Source organism: Panthera leo, chromosome B1 (genome assembly GCF_018350215.1).
Source record: "Panthera leo isolate Ple1 chromosome B1, P.leo_Ple1_pat1.1, whole genome shotgun sequence".
Classification (NCBI taxonomy): Eukaryota; Metazoa; Chordata; class Mammalia; order Carnivora; family Felidae; genus Panthera; species Panthera leo.
This window is the reverse complement of record NC_056682.1, coordinates 20,588,768-20,605,327: the sequence shown is the minus strand read 5'-3', so window position 1 is coordinate 20,605,327 and position 16,560 is coordinate 20,588,768. Positions and strand designations below refer to the sequence as shown.

Sequence of the window (16,560 nt, the reverse complement as noted above, 5' to 3'; positions counted from 1 at the left end):
AAAAGAAATTACCTTTACGTGGTCTTTCTGAGAAAGACTCTGACAACATGAGCTAGAAAGATAAGTGCAAATGTCAATCAAGAGCAAGACAAAGAAAAGCAACCAAGAAAAAGTGGGGGCGTTGTAATGTGTCAGCTTGGCTAGGCTAAACTACATTTCCCAGAATTCCCTTTCCCTTGTTTCCCAAGGGTCAACCACACTTGAGATTCTTATGGTAGATTTGGAGGTCAGGAACAAGGCAGCCATCTTTGTGGCTTTCATGTGCTGTTGTCTATCTGTTGGCTCATCCTGTTGGCCTAAGATTTTGGTCAGGCCTACAGCTGCTCTGCCTTGCCCTGGATCATGGATTCAGCTCATGATAAAGGGTTCAGGCCCACATCACCAAGGTCAGAGGTAACAAGAACTGATACAGATTTCAGTCCACCCTCCTGCTTCCCTTACAGCCAGCCATCTAGCCTTCTCACTGATTTGCCCTGCATACTTTGAGCTCCAGCATCATATGTGAAGAAAAGGGACTGTTTAAAGACTGCTTCACCAGTCCCCACAATTGCATAAAGTCATCCCTTATATGTCCTAGAGGCTCTGCTTTTCTGACTGATACAGGATCCCAAACAGGAAAAACAAATCTCTGAGAAGGAATTTTCCAAATGCAGTTTTTCCTAGAGTACTCAATCTCAGAATCCTGTTTTATTTTTTGCTCAGATCTGGACTGCTCACTCCCTACACCTGCTACATGAATCATGTGAAAAGTAGTATTGGTGGAAATTGGATAGGTGTAGCTTCAGATGGCACAGTATCCTCCCCTGCATACCAGTTGAAATGAAATGCTTATTTGCTATTCTTCTTTTCAGAGGATCTTTGTCTACCTGAAATTTTTTCCCTCTGGTATCTAACCAAGTTTAAATTGGTTCCCTAACAGAGCAAAGTGCAGAAGATGTTTTCTTCTTCAATTTTTTTTCCCTGCAAAGAATGGAAAGACCTCGGGCTAAGGAATGTTTTGCTTTCGATGTGTATGAAAGAACTTCAGAATTGCTTATATTTTATGCCTCTGAAGAATTACATTTTTCTTATTAAAGAATTTTCCCACAAGATCACATGCCATTAAAAAAACTTGCACCCAAATAAATGTTTAATTCTAATAGAAAACAGGTTTTTTACACTTAACACATGAAGAAATTCAGCTATTGTGTAAAAATACGTAGGGGAAGAAAGAAATCGTAAGTTCATGTTAAGTAAAATCACATTTTAAAGTATGCCTTTGCACATAAAAGAGATGGGCAGTAATGCAAGATCTTCCCTCATTCTCCTCCACAGTATGACTTCTCTGTTTTCTTTGATAAGTTTGCTATAAATCTCTTTATTCATACATGTAAATCCACTCTCCATGTGTGCTTTCTCCCCTCCAGGTTTTAGGTTCTTTAAATATAACCTCCTATTAAAACATTATCCAACTAATTGGAAAACACATGATGATTCATACTTTTATGACCACATTCTAAAGTAGAATTCCCAGGGTTGTTAACTATTCCGACAAAATTTCTGAATACTAGCAGAGAATTTAAAAATATACATTTGACAAAAATGTATTTGTATGCTTGAATTTAAAATTTGTCCTTATTTTTTATTCATCCTTTATTATTTTTTATTTCTTAGAAAAAATAAGACCACTTAAATACAAGGAGCTGAGATACAGCTCCTTGCTTTGATTTCAAAATAACTGTACATTTGCTGAGGAAAAAGAAAATTTCATTGTGCACAATTACACACACACTCCGATTCATTTTTTGGTTAGCTCACACATGACATTACAGTGAACTTATTCTTTGGCATGTATGTTTGAGACCAGAAATTGGCATATTAAACTTGAAAAATTTTACACTTAAAAAGTTGACATTTATGCTTTGATTACTTTACCAATAACTAGGACTACATCAAAAAACAAAGGATGGGGACCTGACTCACATGTGCATGACACAAGAGTATATACTCAAGTGATTCTCCAAGATTGAGGTGTTTTTTTCCTGCTTCCCCTTTAGAGATATTGAGGGAAAATTCTAGAACCTTTAGAGTAGACTCTTAGTCCCTAGCTGCAGCAATCAAAGATTATGAAATATTAAGGGCCAATTTCAGAGTAATTCACTTACATTGGCTTTTTAAAAAAAATTTGTTTTTGTTTGCAAGCTAAAGAAATGAGCTTCATCCAGCCATCTGGAATAAAAAAAAAAAAATTGGATTTATTAGAGGGATGCTGAGGTAAGTAATAGAATCAATAACAGACTGCCACAAACATGCCAAGGGAAGGCAGAATTAGGACAGCTATAAAAACCCCAGTAAGAGGAGTTCTTCAATTTATTCCGTAGCAGGCAGCCCTTAAAATGTTTTAGTTTCAGTCAGAAATTTAGCCCCTGTGTCTTTCTGTACAAATTCTACATCCCTAGGAGAGAGAATCCAATTAGACCAGTCATCTACATTTCAGTGTGCACGTAGACATATGGTGCCCACACGTCCGGGCCACACCTCGCTCTCTTGCCCACAAAGGATAGATCCAGGGTAGAGATTCTCACAAAACATGATTACTGTGGTACCTTTTATACATAAGGAAGGCTCCCAGTGTGTACCATTCTCCTACTACCCTATCAGGGAATTTGAGGAGTAAGGAAAGGAGGATCTACCCAGTTTCGTAGAAGATTGTCTCATTCAATAAAGATGACTGACAAACCTAAAATCTCATGTCCCATGACTATTTTCGCCAATGAATCAATCACATTAGATGCGTCCTTTTACTATTACTGAGAGTAAATATATGTATATATGTGTGTATTTATATGAATGCGTGTATGTATGTTCCAGTCCTCTCCTTTATTTGCCTATTCCAGGAATTTCTATGGACCCTCTCTGAATGAAATAGGACTCCCCTGGGGACCTATCCTTTTCCAACCCCAGCCACCTTGACTACATGTTTTCCTATGTGTTTTCTTGTCTTACATTGTGCATCACTATATTGTATACTGGACTCTCTCTCCTAAGAGAGGTTACAGACTTGTTTTCTTATTTCTATACCCACAGCATCCAGCATACACATACTATACGATAGAAACTCAGGAATATTTATTATTCATGGAACAATAAAATTCCATATCTGTAGTAGCATGAAGTATAAATATTCACACTTGATTTCAAACTTGGTAACCTACATGCGGTGCTTACTGTAGGGCCTAATACACAGAAGAAATGCAATAAAGTTTAATTTCCTTCTATCTTGAAACAAGATCAGGACGGCAATTTCCTTGACTGAGGGTGAGGCAGCAATATATACACACAGATAATTAATAGTTTTATAAAGATATTGCTTTATAAGGGCGCCTGGGTGGCTCAGTCAGTTAAGCGTCCGACTTGGGCTCAGGTCATGATCTTACAGTTTGTGAGTTCGAGCTCCGTGTCAGGCTCTGTGTTGACAGCTCAGAGCCTGGAGCCTGCTTCAGATTCTGTGACTCCCTCTCTCTCTTTCTGCCTCTATCCTACTCGCTCTGTCTCTCTCTCAAAAATAAATAAAAACATTTAAAAGTTTTGAAAAAAAAGATATTGCTTTATATAAGGGAAAGAAGAAAATGATTTTTAATAATCTACAATTATTTGTGAATGGAAAAGCAGTGAGTATAGATGGAAACAACACCCTGCTCCTAAAATCACTTGCTAACACTGCTCAACCCATTCACACTTTCAATAGAACAAGAATCTCACATTCCAGTAGAGAAATGTAACAGTAACCTTGGCTTTAATCGGTGAGGAAAGAGCTTGTGGAGCATGACATCTCTACAAAGAAAATCTTGAAAAGTTAGATAAAATTTTAAAACAACTAGTTGGATTGATTAGAGGGATACTGAGGTATCATCAGTATGAAGCCATCTGGGAGTTACCACCCCAGCCAGGACTTGAGGGACAAGATTGTGTAGAGAAGAAAACTACCCTTACTCATAGCACAACAAATGTAAACTACTCTTTCTTTCCTTTTAATGAACTATTCATCAAAGCAAAAATAAAAATAAAAAAAACATAAAAAACGAAAAAGTGCACAAATAATTAGCATAGAGTTTCATGAATTTTTTCAAACTGACTTTTCCTGGAGTGTGGACATGCTGCTGATCGATTTTTTTGTTGTTGTTTTTGTGCTATTTGAAAACATTTTTGGGGCCTCTGGGTGGCTCAGTCGGTTAAGCGCCCGACTTCAGCTCAGGTCACGATCTCGCGGTCCGTGAGTTCGAGCCCCGCGTCAGGCTCTGGGCTGATGGCTTAGAGCCTGGAGCCTGCTTCCGATTCTGTGTCTCCCTCTCCCTCTGCCCCTCCCCCGTTCATGCTGTCTCTCTCTGTCTCAAAAATAAATAAATGTTAAAAAAAAAATTAAAAAAAAAAAAATTTTTGCCTTAGATTCTGAAAGGTGTTTTGTTGCATGTAGCATTCTGGTTCCTCCACTTTTCCCACACTTACATTGCTTCCAACAGGAAATCCACTATTATTCTTGTTCCTTTGTATACCTTTTTCTCTTCCTGTTTTCAAAGGAACTTCATTTGCCCATTCAGGTTAATGTTCTCCAGGAATGTGACTCTGAGCGTTTTGTGCCCGGGGTGTTTATGAGGAGACTGTGAACGCTCCCTGTGGAAGGGAGTGGAAGGGAAAAGGACTGGCGAAAGGGAGAACCTATGTGGAGGTAATATGGCCCATCAGAATGACAACGGTCCATTAGAGGTATCCTGCTTTGGGCCCAAACGGTTGGGCCTTCCCCCCCCCACCCCCCCAACTGGAGTGACCATTACGTGTGGGCTGCCCCAGGAGGGGGAGAGACCTCGGAAGGAGGTGGGTGTCTGAGAGGATCCCCGAGTACAACACCAAGCCATGGGACAGCAAATCTTCCCATGAAGGGCAGGGATCTGTACTGTCACCATTTGCAGTACATCTGTGGGCACAATCACAGGAATTATTCATTGGCTTTGGGGAGAAAAGCAGAGTCCAGATGCCCTAAAGAGGGCCTACTGCTGTGTCTTCTTGGGGACACAGTGAGAAAGACTATTGCCTTTTTAACAAATCATGATAAAATATACATAGCATAAAATTTACCATTTTAACCATTTTTTCCACTTCAACTGTTTCTTAATGTATAGGTCGGTGGCATTAGTACACTTACATTGTTGTACAACCATCACCACCATCCATCCCTAGAATTGTTTCACCTTCCTGAACTGAAAATCTGTCCCCATTAAATATTAACTCCCGTTCCTCCCTCCCCTGGACACTGGCAGCCTCATTCGACTCTCTGTCTCTATGAATTTGACTGTGCTAGGTACATCACACAAGAGGAATCATTCTGTACGTGCCCTTCTGCGTCTAATTTTACTTTGCACAACGTCTTGCAGGTTCATCCAAGCTGTAGCATGTGCCAGAATGTCCTTTCTGGCATGTCCTTCCTTTTTAGGATGAATACCATTCCATTGTATGTAGAGGCCACATTTCGTCTGTTCATCCATCAGTGGACATTTGAGTAATTTCCACCTTTTAGCTATTGTTAATAATGTTGCTATGAACACTGGTGTACAAATACGCCAGTTGCCTTGTAATTATTTTGAGTGACTACTAAAGAATAAAAGAGAACAAGAGGCCAAAATAGGAGCCGTGAACTTCAACTGGTGAGATCCAGTGTCAGATTTTGAGTATTTATTCAATCATGCAGGCTAAGTGAGAAATAAAAACCGGTTTGCAAAGCAGGTAAATGTCTCAAAATGATTTGTTCAGCTTCTAAAAGAACTGAATCCCCCCACACACAAAAAGATCTGAACCATCTCATGTTCCCCGCACCCCAGCCAAACTGGATACATGCCATTTCCCAAACACAAGCTGTACTTTCTGTTTCTGTGCCTTTGCCCATGCTGCTCACTCAGCCTGCAGAAAGATTTTCTCGTAGGATTCGTCATATAGGCAACTCTGACCTGCAGTTCCAAACACAGCAAAATGCTAATAACTATTTTCCTGTTCTAAGGTAATTTTATTTAACATCATTTTATTCCACTACTAAAGCCTATTTCAATGTATTCCTGTATTTTTCAGTTTGTCCCTTAAATATTATACATATTGTAGCCAAGGATTCTTGCTCATTCTAGATTATAAGGTTCTTATGGTTATTCACTTATCAGTGACCAGTCCCGTGTCATCTGCTGTCAGTAGGCAGCCCCAGCCAACAGCCCTGTCTGGTTACCTGATGAGATTTGCAGTTGACATTTGCTATTCTTTTGTCTCCTGGCTTCTGATCCTCCTTTCTAATAGCAGTTCTATTTCTAGTTGGGGCTTCTCCATAACTTTTGGGGAAAATAATTCGGCAGTTCCATGGCAGGAGCTGAAGGGTCTAAGTCTTTTCTCATCCCAACAGGGGCGCTGGTGGGAAGTTAGATGAGCAAGTTCAGTGCTCTCTCCAGAGAATCTGCATCTTTAAGAAAAGACACAAGGAAGGTCATTCATACCAGAAAGAGCAGAAGAAGCAGTGTACTGGCCAGACCCTTCAGGTTATGACATGGTTGCTCTGCTCCTTGCTTTCTGCTACTTGCTTGGCTTTCCATGGTTAATTTTTTTTTTTTTTTAATTTTTAAATGTTTATTTTTGAGAGAGAGACAGACAGATAGAGTGTGAGCAAGGGAGGGGCAGAGTGAGAGGGAGACACAGAATCTGAAGCAGGCTCCAGGGTCTGAGCTGACAGCACAGAGCCCGATGCGGGGCTCAAACTCACGAATGGCAAGATCATGACCTGAGCCAAAGTCAGATGCTTAACCGACTGAACCACCCAGGCACCCCTCCATAATTCCCTTAATTCCTGTTCATTCTGAAGTCTGAAGTACAGATGACTTCTGATTCTGTAAGTCCCACATTCTCCAGTAATTACAATAAATTCACTTCTGCCTAAATTAGCCAGCCAGAAACCAATAGAGAACTGATACATTATTACCTCCTTGTTCCTATTCCTCTCTCAACTTCCTGTCCCGCCCTGGCTGATATCTACTTTTTAAAATGTAGATATATATAGATTTTTACATAACATATATGTAGATGAAATGTAACTTTAGACATAAACAAAGGAGTAGATGAAGGAGTAGACATGGACATTATCTATCTATCCCCCCAAATGAAGGGTCAGATTCAGAAACAACGGAAGTGAAGGCAAGTGATACATGTTGACAGTTAGCTTTCTGCTGCTTCCACAGATCTCTATTCAGGAGGTTCTTATTCTAGATTCCTCATCTGAAGATACAGCACGATGGATATGGAAACAGATCTAGAAACAAAATGAATAACTTGTATTTTGGCAATGGCATGTACTCCATTTGGAAAAAAATTAGCAAAAGTGGTAAAGTACGATTTGGCTGAAAAAAAAGCCCCAGACCTGGCATCAGGAAGCCTGGGATAATGTTCTAACTCACCGTCTATTGAAATTGGGGTTCCCCAAAAGCAGAGCATGACACAAAGATAGGGATGCAAGTAGTTTATTTGAGCGGTGATTCCAGAAAGCATAAGTGAGGGAGTAGTGAAGTGAATTGGAACAGGGAGGAGGGAGCGCCTTGTGAGTGGGCTACAGCCTTAGACAAATGGGGCATCTGAGAGAGGCACGTCAGAATTTCCTCCTCTTGACCCGTGGGGGTACGTATCTACCAATTCTAGACTCCTACTGCTGGGGATTTGCTTCTGGAAGTATTGATCCCTCTTGTTTTAGTCTATTCCTTCCACCTGGGCTCTGAATTCCAGCCCCTCATTTCTTCTTGAGAACTGCATTTTTTTTAAGTTTATTTATTTGTGGGGGTGGAGAGAACGAGTCGGGGAGGGGCAGAAAGAGAGGGGAACGGAAGATCCAGAGCAGGTTCTGCGCTGACAGCAGAAAGCCTGATGCGGGGCTCAGACTCATGAACTGTAACATCATGACCTGAGCTGAAGTCGGATACTCAACCAACTGAGCCACCCAGGTGCCCCTAAGAATTGCATTTCTTTAATTACCTTCCCCTTTCTCATTTTTAATGTCACCCTCTCCTTTCAGAGTCTTGTCCCTCTTTCACCTTATAAATAAGCTTAATTCTTTTAAACGCTAGGAAATGAAAACTTGCCTTATTCCTGCTTCTAGCCACCCTCTGATTCCTCTTTCCCCTTCAACCAAGCTTTGTAACGAGGGCGATCTACACTTACTCTACACTCACGACTCCACGGTCTCACTTCCTATTAATTTCTCAGCCAAAGCCAGGGACATGCGACCCTTCACTTGGCTGCAACTGCTTGTAACAAGGCCACACATTTCCTCATGGTAGTTTCTCATTGATTCTCTGTTCCTTCTTCCTCAAAACTTATTCTTCCATACACTTTCATGAAACGCCTGTTAGTTCTCTGGGTGTCCTCCAAGTTGTTCATCTTTCCTTTGTGGAGTCTTCTTCCTCTGCTAGAATGTTAGTGTTTAGCAATTCCCAAATATTTAACTCCAACTCTTACTTGTCTCTGTATCTCCAGAAGTATTTGTCCAGTAGCCCCCTAGCTTTCAACTAAACTCTTTGCAGTTTCTTCCTCTTCCCTGCCCCTCTTTCCTTGGAGAGAACATAAGGAGTTGGTGAATCAGTATTTATTCACTTACCCAGTTTCAAAGCTTGGCATTATCAGACACCATTCCTGTCTCTCATCCTTTATTTCTTTTGCCAATCAGTCCTGTTGATTGTACCTTCTAAATGCCAACCTCTCTTCATCAGGCCAATGACACCTTAATTTATGTCCTTATCACCCTAGCATAATCTCCTGGTACTTTCTATCTGATCAATATACTTCCAGTTTCTTTCCCATGCAGACCATATCCTATAAACAACAACAACAACAGAAGTTATCTTTATAGAAACAAGTGTGACCACAATACTCGTCTACTTAAAAAGTCTTGGTGATGCTCCATAGTCAACAAGACAACACCCAGTTTCCTTCCTGTGGTGATCCAGCCTCAGTGTCGGTATCCTGACATAGTCACGTAGTCCATATGGTTAAAGCCATCATGACTCGGCCAACTGAGTATGGTGTGAATGTTTTGAAATCTATGCTAAAATGGGAGTGCAGGATGGGATTCTGAAAACATGGAGGCCCAAGTCAGTATTAGCACAAAGCCTTAGTTGTAAACTTAGTAAGTATAAACATTTATACATCACTTACTGCGAGCCAGGTACTATCTGAATACTTTCTGTGCATTTACTCATTTAATCCTCATAAGAGTCCTTGAGATATGTATTATTTTTATTGCCATTTTGTCAATGAGGTAAATGAAACATAAAGAGAGCAACCACTTGCTCAAGGTCACATACAACAGGATTTGACCTGATGTAGTCTTGCCCTAGAAATATGCTCGTATGCACTTGCTATAGTGCTTTACTAGCTTTACACAGAGGTAGTGGAGTTGCCCAACCTTAGAAAATGATTACAGCCTGTGCAAGGATTTATGCTAATCAGAGACAAAGAGCCACAGCCCAAGCTGGTGGTGGCGGAGAGGAACAGCGACCTTAACCGGGACCATAACAATGTAAGGAGAATCCTTGCCTCCACATCTTCCCAGTGCCTACAACTCCTCTACCCAACACACACACACACACACACACACACACACACACACAGTCCATGGGAAGCTTCTGAGACCAGAAGCAGAATCACTACCGCAGAGAATAATGGTGGCCCCAGATATGTGGGAATGACAAGATGAGTGCAGTGTAACAAAGAGCAACAAGAATGAAAATCAGGACCGATCAATCTGTAAAACTGGACATGGTCTCTGTTCCTCTCTGCACTATGGGTTTGGACTGAAGACTGGCTCTGAGAACTAACTTAGCCACCCCCCACTCCATTCTTGATGGCTGGGGGTGGAGATGTCAGGGAAAGGCAGATGTCTCTTCTTACAATTTCTGCTAATCAGGATACTGAAGAACAGTATGCAATTGATTTTAGCATCCAAAGACATAATGCTCTCAGAGCTCCATGCTGAGGAAATGAGTCAGACTAATACCAGTGCAGCAGAGGAAGAGCATTTTAATAGTGGGTCTAGCTGGGATAAGCCAGAGGCAAGACCAAGAAAACAAAATTGTTCTGTCCATGAAAAATTAGTGAAGAATTTGGAGTTTTCATGGGTAACCTAGGAGGAAAAAGGTCAAGAGGGGGAAGTGATAAGACTGGGGAATAGGATATGAAGAAAGAATGTGTCAATATGACAGGGAGTTGGATAAAAGGCAGCCAGAGAGAAGTTCTGGGCTACGGCCAAAGATCTTTAAAAAAGAACAGGGGTGTCCAAATAGCTGTGGTATAAATTTCTCTTCCTTCTCCCCTATCTTATACCGTTAACTCCAAATTTTCAGTGGAATGCACTATACCACACAGAGATGCCTTGTTTCCATGGGATTTTGAGAAAACAAAGCAAAAGAGGTTGTGTTCTGCCTTGGAAATGATGTGGGATGGAGAAAAAGAACCGCCATAAGAAGCCAGACTCAAAAGAAATCAAGAATTCAGCAGAAGCAGGAAATAATAGGAAAACAAACAAACAAAAAGCCATTAGCTCCAAGCGTTCTAAAAGATGTCGGCATTGAGATTAGGTTTCCTGTTGTATATGTGACAGAGAGATATGGTTACTCCAGCAGTTTTGAAGACTTGGGGACACTCGGGTAGCAGACATTTGAACTAGGTAAGTAAAGTGGGCATGTTTTCTATGCCACAAACTTACATGTTTATTTTTCTAATTGGATTTCAAGACTGTATTTGATAGGCTTGAAGAGATTACATGTTTATTTTTCTAAATGCATTTCAAGACTGTATTTGATAGGCTTGGAGAGACCTAATCTCACTCCTGATCCGTTATGTCACACAATCTCTCCTCCCAGGGCTGCATGTGACTTCCAGGGCTTGTGGTGGGCGAGCTTTGCAGAGTGCCACTGTAACCACCTGTCTCTGCTGTAGCCATGGAGCCTTCCAGGCTCTGTCATCGGTCATCAATCCCCACAGATTGTACCTTCCTCCTCTTCCTTTGCAGAGATGCAGGGCAAAGCAAAAAATTCTTTGAATTTCCCATCAGTTCTTCCTTTTTCCACTCAGGCAAATTGTGAGGGGTGGAAAGCGCTCTGATTTTAATCTTTTTTCGTATGTCTGAAACTTGTTATCTTTTGTTTCTGGTATTTGCGGCTGTGATAATCCTTTGTGGAGGCAACATGTGGCTGCAACTAGCCAGGATAGGGGAAAACAGAACATATAAGAAAAAAGTATAAACTAATACCTACAAATGTTGTTCAGTTACATTTGCTTTATATCCTCCCTTCCTCATTAGTTCAAATGATTCTTTGTAAAATGACCATCCTGCAAAGTAATGAAAATGTATTTTCTTCCATTGTTAATTTCTTCTTGGATCTATCATTAACTATCTACAAATTTTAAAAGTTGGGTACTCTGTGTCAGGCATCAGCAAACTATGGCCCATGGGTTAAATTGGCCCACTGCCTGTTTTAATATTGTTTTTTAAGTTTATTTATTTTGAGGCAGAGAGTCCAAGTGGGGGAGGAGCAGAGAGATTGGGAGAGAGAGAACTCCAAGCAGGCTCTGGGCTCGATCTCCTGAATCGTGAGATCATGACCAGAGCCGAAATCAAGAGTAGGACACTTAACTGATTGAGCCACCCAGGTGCCCCTGTTTTAATATTTTTAAATGGTTGAAAAAAAATCAGAAGATGATTAATATTTTGTGACAAGGAAAAATCATATACAATTTAAATTCAGTATCCTAAAATAATGTTTTATTGCAACACATTTATGTTCACCCATTATATTTTGTCTGGCTGCTTTCACCCTACAATCACACAGCTAAGTAGTAGGAACAGGGACTGTGTGGCCCACAATACTCAAAGTATTTAATATCTGGCCTTTTACAGAAAACGTTTGTCAATCTCTGCCCTACCTTGTCAGGATTTTACATTTTTCCTTATCTAGGTTGGACTGTCCATCCTGCCACCCAATATCCCCCAGTTTTTAACCCTGAAAATTATTTGGTATTCTGGTGGTAAAGAAAGAGAACTCTAATCTCTTTTCTGGTTAATCTGAGTTCACATATGTTTTGTCATTTTTTTTCCCTGACCTTAGAATCACCCAGGTGCCCCTCACATAATTGTATTTTCAGTAACAGGGTTTTCAAAGTAAAAGCTGAGGATTAATTTTCATACTTTTCTAATATTCTTCATCTGCATTAGGAAATCTTATCAGCCTATATTTCCTTATTTTGGGAATCATCCCACCAAATTGCCTGATTTCTCTCCTTAATTAACAATCTTTATCCAAATATATTTAATACTTTCAATCTTATATGCTGTAGGGGTGATAGGAGGCTAGGAAATAAGGTATAGATTATTTTCTTTGTACTTTTAAATTATTTTTTAACTTTATTTATTTATTTTTGAGAGACAGAGAGAGAGAGAGAGAGAGAGAGAGAGAGGGAGGGAGGGAGGGGCAGCGAGAGAGGGACAGAGAGAATCCCCAAAGCAGGGCTTGATCCCATCAGATCATGATCTAAAGTCAAGTGATAGATGTGCTCAACCTACTGAGCCACCCAGGGGCCTGTTTTTTATTATATCCCTTTATTTGACCCCCTCCCAACGTGATATGTCCTGGGAAGCAAGCATTCCACACAGAACTACACTATTGCAGTTCTGATGAGGTTTACATCGAGTAGCGCAAGTGGGGTAAATATATAGACCTTTCAAAAATATAGAGAGAAAAATGTAAGAAACAGGGTATCGCAGGTAAGACTCTACAAGAGCCGAGCCATGTAAAGACTGATGAAGAGCAAATATGGACATAACAGTCTGAAATACAAGGGTACATGTATTGAATGAGTGACTTTTGAAAGAAGAGGACATATACTGGTTATGGAGGAAAGGGCAGCTCAGACTGGGGTAAACACTAACATTGTATGTGGAGAGCAGCAATTCGGTATTTGGAACCTAGTCATAGAAAGTCTGAAGCGGCAGTAATGAGAGACGGCATGGTAATTAGATAGGGGGAGAATGGAGGAAAGTAAGAAGAGCCTTGAAACATTACTTATGTATGTGGATTTGATATAATTAGTTGATACGATTATATATAGTAATTAATTGATTTAATTATTCATAAGTTTAGGTTTTTGAGCAAGAGAGGTACCTAAGAAAAATCCTGAGTAGCATGATTTTCTCAATGCAAAGGTTAGATCAGCGATTCTCACTCAGGAGTGCTTTTGCCCTCACCCCCTGCTCTACCCTCCTTGGGTGGGGGGTATTTGGCAATCTCAGAAGACACTGTTGGTTGTCACAATTGGGGAGGCAGGGTGCTACAGGCATCTAGTGGGAGGAGGTCAGGTGTGCAGCTAAATATAAAACACAGGACAGCCTTCTACAACAAAGAATCATCCAGCCCCAAATGTCAATCATGTCAAGATTGAGAAACTCTGGGCTGGATTCAGGGAGAGAAGTAAAGTGCTTAGATTTTGCCCAAAAGTATAACAACTAGGTCACAGTTCTTCAAGTGATCCCTTGTTTATACAATTTCTTCAACCATTGAACCCACAAATCTAGTATGAAGAGTAAAGATAAAATCATTTATGTTCAAACTTAGAAATATTCCAAAATTAATTTTACATTCTGCTCTTAAGACGTGTTTCCACTCACCAACATGGATGAATCTCAGAAACAATGAACAAAAAAGCAAGTCAAGCAAGAATATATTCAGTATGATACCATTTATATAAGGTTTGAAAACAGTGAAACTAAACAATATATTATTTGGGGATATATACATATAGCTATATGAAAAAACGAAGGAATGATAGCACCAAGATCATACAGAATAATATTTATGTTTGCAAAGGGGAATGAGTTTGGAGAAAAGCACAGGGGTCCTTAAATAGATTGATTATATTCTATGTTTTAGATTAGGTAGTGTGTTCTTGGGTGTTTCTTTTGTTATTGTACTTTATAATTTACATAAATGTCATATATTCTTTTGGGTGTATAAAAAATCACATATAAAAAGAATCATAAAATTCAGTATAATAGAAGGGTGGCCACTAAAGATTTTTTTCCTTTAAGTTCTATCACCACCTGCAGGTTAAAATTAGGTACTGCGAAAACAGTTCTTTTCCAAGGCCAAATTAGTGAATATCAAAATACAGTAAATGAACTCTGCAAGGCATTTGGGATATAAAGAACTCCCAAAGGCAGGGTTTTTGCTCTCACCATACGTAAATCCATCTGTGGATAGAGAACACTGAACACATTAAGGAGATAAATGAGATAGCACAAAATGTTACACTGTAAGCACCCCCTGGTCAGTGTCAGATGGCAGATGAAAAAAACAGAAAAAAATGCCATTTTACACAGCATGACAACTGACTTAGTTCGCCATCAGAATCCAACTCCTTGACTTGATTCATTTTGCTACTACCTTAGGCCAGGCCTTAATTACTTCATGCCAGCTAACACCCGCCGAGCCTGTTGCTCTGCTCCTCCCTCTAGCCTGTTCTAAACGTTGCCACTAGATTAAATTCTTTAAATAACTACTTCATTATATCATTGTTTTTTCCAAAGCCTCACTGCGATTTTCCACTATCTACAGAACAAAGCTCATTCTCTTCAGATTGATAGTTAAGATTTTCTACGGTCTGTAGCAAACATACAGATACCTGTTCATCAGTCTTGGCTATCCTCTCTTGCCTCTGCATTCCGCAACCCGTAAGAATCCTCTACTTCACCCAGGCTGGTTTCTGCATTACGCATCACTAATTCTGGTTGTACTATGTGGTTGAAATGTGCCCCTTTCCGCTTATGCCCCCTCTCTCATGTTTAATATGTGTATTAAGTTGTTCATAAATGTGGGAAACTGAGATACAGTTTCAATGTGTTATCTCTGAGAGGCCACACATGTCCCCCATCTACATTTCCCCCAGACTGTTGCCCCTAATTTCATTCTACACAGAAATCCTGGAGCCATCATTATCTTCGAAGCAATATATCAATATTATCTCTCTGAATTCCCAAAGCACTTACTGTCTGTATCATTTATTTGCCATATTCATACACTACTGATACTAAATCGATTCATTTGCACTAGGTTTATTTTCTGAATTAGATGTTAAGTTTTTGGAAGTCTGGAATAATTTTATAGTTTTTCAGGTTTTTTTTCTTTCCTCTGTTCTCTGCTCATATTTGAGTTGGAGGGTCTCTTATTTTTTTATTAAAAAAATTTTTTTTAATGTTTATTTATTTTTGACAGAGAGAGAGACAGGGCATGAGCAGGGGAGGGGCAGAGAGAGAGGGAGACAGAAATCCGAAGCAGGCTCCAGGCTCTGAGCTGTCAGCACAGAGCCCAATGCGGGGCTCAAACCCACAGACCGCGAGATCATGACCTGCGCCCCGGAGCGTGTCTTTTAAACACAAAAATTTCTCAGACTACTCCCCTCACTAAACAGGCATAATAGTATTTTGACATTTTTTAGAGACCATAAATTTAAAAGGCATAATGACAATGTTGATTTCAGTAATGCTTTTAAATTCATTTGAATGGTTTTAATGAGAGTAACTTCTACATATTTAAAAATAAAAACATGTATAAAAACAAAATGATGATAGTGATAATAATAATGACAACTAATGTTTTGGCGCCTTACCATGTGCCAGTAATTTTTTCCACTCATTCTCTTAGTTAACCAAAAAATCCCTCCAAAGAGTACAGTAGACCTCACTTTCACCAAGGCTCTACCACTTGGAGCTGTCAGAATTTTGGTAATTTACTTAAATTCTTGCTTGTAAAATGGAAAGAATGCAGAATCAATCTCTTCAGGATAGTTGGGAAAATTACGAAAATCACAACAGAGAAAATGTTTCACTTGGGCCTTGTACAAAATAAACATTACTTGAAAAAAAAAATCCCCACAAGGTAGGCAACATGACTGCCTCCCTTTCATTTTATAGATGGGGCAATTGAGGAAAGGATAAATAATTTGCCCAAGATCTTAGAGTGGGGGAATTAAAATGGGGCCTAGGGCATGCTGTCCTTTGGATGCCCACAGCATTTTGTATTCTTACAAGACAGAATTTATTTATACATCCTATTTTTCCATCATTCACTAAAACATGAGCCCTTCAAGAGCAGGGACTATGTGTTACCTAAATAATTATCAATGTTAGACACACAGAATGTATTAAAACATATATGACAAATAAAGTCTCATAGCAATGAGACTGAGCCTGGGTATAGTTTCAGGAAGAGCTTTATTTACCTGAATTATGTATTGAGATATGGTTCTATTAATTGGCTGTTGAACAATTTCTGTTGGTTATGAGAACAACTTGTTGGAACCTAAATGTCTATTCCTTCTCCTTCTATTTTGCTTAAAACAAACCCATCTCACAAACTGTCTAAAAATAGAATGCCCTTGCACTCAAGTAAAACTGAAGGTGTTTTAAGTTTTCAGAGAGGGACACTGAAGGCCTTAAAAGTCACCATATTTTTCGTGCGT

At 39.7% G+C, this 16,560-nt stretch overlaps 1 protein-coding gene across 2 annotated transcripts in view; it reads right to left on the bottom strand.

The window, feature by feature from the left end:
• FGL1 (fibrinogen like 1) overlaps positions 1-16,560 on the bottom strand; it is a 54,084-nt gene that overhangs the window by 36,456 nt on the left and 1,068 nt on the right. The window lies entirely within an intron of this gene.